This window comes from Diadema antillarum, unplaced genomic scaffold (genome assembly GCF_040938485.1).
Source record: "Diadema antillarum isolate AM-2024a unplaced genomic scaffold, OU_Dant_1.0 scf00000116, whole genome shotgun sequence".
In the NCBI taxonomy this organism is placed as follows: Eukaryota; Metazoa; Echinodermata; class Echinoidea; order Diadematoida; family Diadematidae; genus Diadema; species Diadema antillarum.
The window spans coordinates 1,079,192-1,085,908 of record NW_027271005.1 but is presented as its reverse complement, the minus strand read 5'-3'; positions in this window follow the sequence as shown (position 1 = coordinate 1,085,908).

Sequence of the window (6,717 nt, the reverse complement as noted above, 5' to 3'; positions counted from 1 at the left end):
TCTGTTCTGAAACGACGTATGAAGACGAAATTCGACGATTTAATATTTGTGTACGTCACACTCATACCATCCTGACCATGGTGTTTTTGTATCAGGAGTACGATAAGCCTTACAAGAGTAGCATTTCACAAACTAAGATGTCGAACATGTCGAAGAACAAGACGTGCGTCTGCTTCTTGTGTAAATTGTGCTCACTTTCGAATTTCCAGTACGAGTACAAAGATTATTCTTTCCTGATGGGATGGTAATAACCATTTATTTTGATATTGTCATGACATCAAGTTTTCCATGCATTTCCTCGCGCATTTCATTTTGACAGTCAAATTTGAGCCGACAATGTTTGGAACATTTTGCTTTGATCTTATTAGACTTGTTTAAGTCGCGTATTCTTCGTTTATGTGACTGGCCGCATTCAGCAATAGTCTGAATTTTTTCTCTCGGAACATAATATGCTCGTTTGTACGTACGTGCCTGTATGTAGCGTCCGCGTTAGCTGGCATTTTACCCTAGTGAATATAACATCTTGGTATGAACAGGTGGACCTATCCACGGCAAAATAGATAATCTTCATCACGAACCCCAAGTCTTTGCAAAGCTGAGTGAAAGACACACATTATACTTGGCCCCAAAGTATTAAATGCAAGGCTTCTTATAAACTGAATGCACTTATTTGAAACATTGTTGCCTTCTCCCGAATTTATGATGATCGATGAGATTTGAATTTGAATGCTCGTTCCTAAAATGCATGCCCCATCTTAAATATGAATGACTCAAATGAATAATAAGATGCTCCAATGGTGAATTTGAATGACCGGATTTAGAATTTGATTCAGTGCTGCGAGCGTGGAATGCGCGAAATTGTATGCTCGGAATAGGAACTTTAAGATGACGCAATGATGAATTCACTGGGAAAATGTATATTTCTTGAAGTAGAGTTTCCAAATTACTTTCGACTTTTGTCCCCATGAACGTGATTTTTTTTTCATTTTTTTTAAAATTCGTGTCTGAAAAGACGAATAACAGAATAATTGACCGTATAGGATGGCACACATGGGTCCGATATGGACAGAATTGCTGTTTTCATCACAAATAGGTATCACAGAAATAAAGGATAATATATTGTGCTGCCAAGTATCATACCATCAAACTCATATTAAAACATTAATTAGTACCAAGAGCACCACGAGCTCTCCTAAGTAATCGATCATAGAGAGCATCTGTGACGTCAGTGATTGACAACCGTCTGTTGTTGATGGAATGGCAGAGAATGAACACGTCCACGTCATTGAACTTGACCTGGTCCATGTCGGCGACGTTGTAAGGGATCTCTTTGAAGTCAACACTCCTTACAACGTGTGTCATGCTTCGAAGTAATTCTATGAGGCCTTCCACACGTTCTGAGTCGCCAAGAGTGCCAACGGTGACTGCCACTTTCTTTGCAAGACAAAAGGAATCGAAATGGAGGGAAATGAAAACTGCATTGTTCCACAAGGCTGTACACAATGACTGCTAAGTGATACATCCGATTGCCTGAATTTCTAAGGTCTCGTGACAATAGATCATCTCTCGTTTGGGAGAACTGCTATTCCAGGTCTTGTTTTATGGGGTAAACCAAACCATACCGAGTGCTGTTCGTTATTCCGAAGGGTCGCTATTCCGAAGGTTCGTTATTCCGAAGGGTCGTTAATCCGAAACACCCAAATTACTTATACCTAAAGGTTCGTTTATCCGGAAATGAAAAAGGGTTCGTTATTCCGAACATTTTTGGCGTTTTACCGAAGGTTCGTTATTCCGGAGATTCGTTAATCCGAAAATGAACATCGGAATGATAAATTAATCAATGAGAGAAACAATGCATACTTTGCAAGAGTAAAAGAAAAGTATATTTTGCAATGCATGGAAAGGAGTGTTCTATACTGAAAAGACGTGGATCTCTTGATAGGCAATAGGCAAATAATATAATCTATCCAATATATTTCCAAATCCAGGCTATGCAACGATAGAGCATGATGGAAGATATCAATGATATGGCATAGACACTATTCATCGAGTCGTGTGTACCAAGAAAATATGGTAACAAAAACAACAATACATACACACAAACACAGTTGATTTCATTTCATTTCATTTCATTTCATTTTATTTTATTTCATTCTCCTTTTTCCAACAGAACACAACACAGTATAAATTAGGTTATTATCACAATCGTATACACACAACCTGGAAATGATATCAAATGATACAATAATAAAGTTACATATATATGCATATATACGCAAAATAATACAAGTCTATGTTTCAGTTGGGAAAAAAAAGGAGAACTGAGAGGTCCACTAAAAAGCAAGCTTGTAGATTGTGAACCACTCAAGAAACTCTAACGAAATACTTATTTGTTTATGCTTAACACAAGTATAATTCAAACAAGACGGAACAAAACATGAGACACACAATAACATGACACGACTAGACAGAAAGGTGGAAAATGGAAGGAAGGAAGGAAGGAAGAAAGAGAATGCCTACACGCTGATCAAAGAAACGAAAGAGGGAATTGAAGAGGGAATTGAAAAAATGCTTTAAACAGCCGGTGGTTGCATACAGCCGTGTAGAGAATATGATGGCTATTTCATGAATTAATGAGTTCAGAGATTAATTGATTGATGGTTGTCAGAGAGGGTTTAACAGAAAGGATTTCAACTTACGCTTAAAGGAATACGAAGAAGGAGAAGAAGTTGATCCCCCCCCCCCAAAAAAAAGGAAAATGCCCACATACAATAGTGTAGGTAAAATCATTGTCCACGAGTGTCCACGTCTTTTCAGTATATAGCAAGAACAGTTAAAGAACACAGAGACATTATAACACAACGAAGAACAAGGTAAAAGGAGAAAACACAGAGAAGAAAGGGAGAGAGGTTAGTGAACACGTTGCTCCAAACAGGTGACTATACCGTATCCGGGCAATTACCCCGAGAGGGCAATTACCCCCTGGCTAAATACTGGTTAGTGGTAAGCTTAGAGTGACGATTAGGGTTAGGGTTAGGGTTAGGGTTAGGAGTTTGAGTTAGGGATAGGATTAGGTTCAGGATTAGGATTAGGATTAGGGCCAGGGGAAGGGTGCGGGGTAATTGCCCAGGGGGTAATTGCCCTAGACCCGACTATACATGTACGAGGGCTGTTACATAAGCGATTTAATTATCACAATTATCTAATGTTATTTCTAGAAAACTGTTTAGTTTATATTCAAATGTACTGGATTTATGAAGATTCACCTTATTGTTATTCAAGCCATTCCAAAATATGGGTCCAATATAATCGCGCATTATCGTGACATGATTAGAATGCACACACTGTTAGTAGTTTTTGGATAAACAGAACACAATACATCGTATATGTTTATTTCTGTAACACCGGAAAGTGACACATCAGTATTTTGTTTTGCTGTTGTTTTTGTTGTACTTGTTTTTAACTCGTGTATTGTATTTCTCTCGGTCTCTTTCTCATTCCTATTGTGTTTTTGTTATAGTGTAATTTTGTTACATTATTCATTTGTCTTTTTACTATCTGGTTGATAATGTGTACGTTTGTTTTGATTGTAATGTTGTGTATTTATATATATTGTTGTATCTTCTTATTATCCAGGGTCCCTTGGTAGAGCAGTTTTTTAACTAAAAGGGCTACCCTGTTGAAATAAAACGGACATCAAATAAATAAAACAACTTTTTTTTAGATATGCATACTTATAGTTCTCATGAGAGGGAGATAGAATTCATTAGATCGTCGAGTATGGGATGGTTGTGTAAGTGACTATTTTGATGAGATAAGTCGTGATGAATAACACAACATCAACTTTAGTCCATGGGCCAAGACCCGAAAAATGGGTTATTGGTACCACCTGAGGTGGCAAAACCTTTTCGGTGTCATTTTGTTTGTCGGGCATAGATATGCTTATCAAGCTATGATAGCATTTCCAAATGAGTAGCTTAGTCATAATAAATGATTTTTTAACCAATTTGGTCTCGTTTTTATATCCCTATACTTCTGAATCGAAACTAAACTGCTATGCAAAGAAGAGCAATGCCTTCTGTATGTCCACAGGTGTTCTGTTGTAATCGCTGTGCGCTTAGTCTTTATTCAAGGCAGCGAAGGGAATATCCAAAGGGTTATGATGTCCACAGCTGTCACGCTAAGTCTTTATCTAGACCAGTGTACCGTTATCATATCTAAAGTTCCTAATAAAAGGGATTATATACTGTTTTTATACCACCCTCTCAACAAATACATCAGTTTTAAACAAAAATCACTCTGTTTATTGAAAACATTATTTATTATAATGTATTGTAGTGTACCGGTACATTGTTTTTGCATTATCTTTCATTGTTGGATGGAAATAAAGTGACATCGGCGTGCTATTAGCGTTTTCACCGTAGCGTTTTCACCGGAAAATGATAAATAATTAAAAAATACGGTAAAATTCACGAGGAATTGCTTTTTTTGTTATTGTTGTTTTTAGATAAAGGGATATACACTATATTATAAGCTTTGGATATTCCCTTCGCCGTCTTGAATATTAGACTAAGCGCTGTGGACATCATAACCCTTTGGATATTCCCTTCGCTGCCTTGAATAAACACTAAGCGCACCGCGTTTACAACAGAACACCTGTGAACATACAGAAGACAGTGCTCTTCCGCGGTTGGTCTCGATTCAGAAGTATAGGGATAAAACAGCGAGACCAAATTGGTTTAAAATTCATTTATTATGACTAAGCTACTCATTTGGAAATGCTTTCATAGCTTGATAAGCATATCTATGTCCGACAAACAAAATGACACCAAAAAGGTATTGCCACCTCAGGTGGTACCAATATCTGGCCTGGCCCATGGACTACTTAATGTACAAACACATTACATAGCGTTAAACTAGACGAGCTATTACTTCTCTTATCCCTCAGCTTTGGGTATGTCACTACCAATAGCACTGACAAATGGGTCTAGGGCAATTACCCCCGTACCCTTACACTGGTAAATAAATTATCGTACATTATTATCACATGATTAAAAAGCACGCGCTGTTCGCATTTCTGCAAAGAGTAGCCTGTATGTATAATGCAGTCGTGACACAAATAGCCTCGCAATATGTAAATGTGCCTTTCTATACTTGCTTTACAGTGAGTATAATTCCACCCACTGAAAAGATCTATCCTCAAAATGAAGTCAGTGTGACTGTTTCTTATACGAACTATAACTTACCTCTCTTTCCTCCTGAAGTAGCGGAGCATTTGGATGAAAACGACCAGCCATTTTGCCTGATTGAAAATAGTTTCCCGGATGTTTCACTGATGGACTGATTTCTACCAGTGTCCGCTCAGTTCGTAAGGGCACACGTTAACTTGGGGAAATAGCAGTCTATCCCTAGCTTACATTGCAACCGTTTTAGATTACTTATCTACGAAATATGATGCTTCCACAGAACTTTGTCATGTGTAAAAATATAGGCTATTGCTGAAATTGTAAGTTTCGACAGGCATAGATCTTCTGGAAACCAGCATATCAGCTCGACAATTCATGGCTTGGCTTGGACCACAATAATCTAAACGGGAAATGTACGTTATAAAAATAGTTATGAATTGTCGGTATTGCGTTTTGTCTGGGCAGGAAATACGGTTAAGAAATCAATCCGGTGGATGCAGGGTTATGAGCTTATAGGTATTTAGACGTATTTTCAGAAGACGCAAAGAGGTATTTGATCAAAAGCAATCACCAAGTTAGTAGCATTCACAGTAATGATGAAAATAATAAAATCATTCACACACCCGAATAATTACGTGTATTGGATTATACTGTGTATAGTATACAATTTCTGCATATACAGATACATTGTAGATAGCTAGATAGATAGATAGATAGATAGATAGATAGATAGATAGATAGACAGATAGTCGATAAATAAATAGACAGATAGATAGATAGATAGATAGATAGACAGATAGATAGACGGGTAGGTAGATAGAGAGGTGCATGATAAGGAACCATCTACGTCTGTTAAATAGAGTCTAGTGCATGAGGCTGAATGCATTATAACAAGCACCGACAAATTCTAAATTTGCCCCGAAGGACAGTTATATTCAATTCGACGTGCGGCCTCATTGAATATAACTGCCTGAAGGCAAATTCAGAATTTGGAGATGCTTGGTACTTGTTACAGTACAATAACATGATGTTTCATTTTATGTACACAAAAGTCAAGTAATGTCATGTTGAATACCCTAGTCTGAACAAAGTCAAGTAATGCTATATATGTTGAATACCCTGGTCTGAATATAACTTGTTTTCCATATAATACATTTTTTTATAACATAGGTATGAAATCAATCGCTTGTGAAAAAGTTTTTCAAATAACTTAGAAAATACAGATAAAATATAATAGGCCTATAGTTGGATGGGATAGAAGGCATAAACTCTTTTATAAACAGGAACAACTTTGGCAATCATTAACGAACGTGGGAAAACACGTTGTTCGAATAGAAGATTAAAAGTACTACACAGAGAAGTGGCAAGATAATGGATAGATTTCTTTAAAACTTCAGAATCAATTGATATCATCATATCAAGGACTTTTGTTTGATTTGAACTCAGCAGCTATCTTAAGAATTTCACTTGGTTGTATGGGTCTTGGTAAGTAAGAGGAAATAAGTCATTCCTTGTTGAATAGATTACAAGC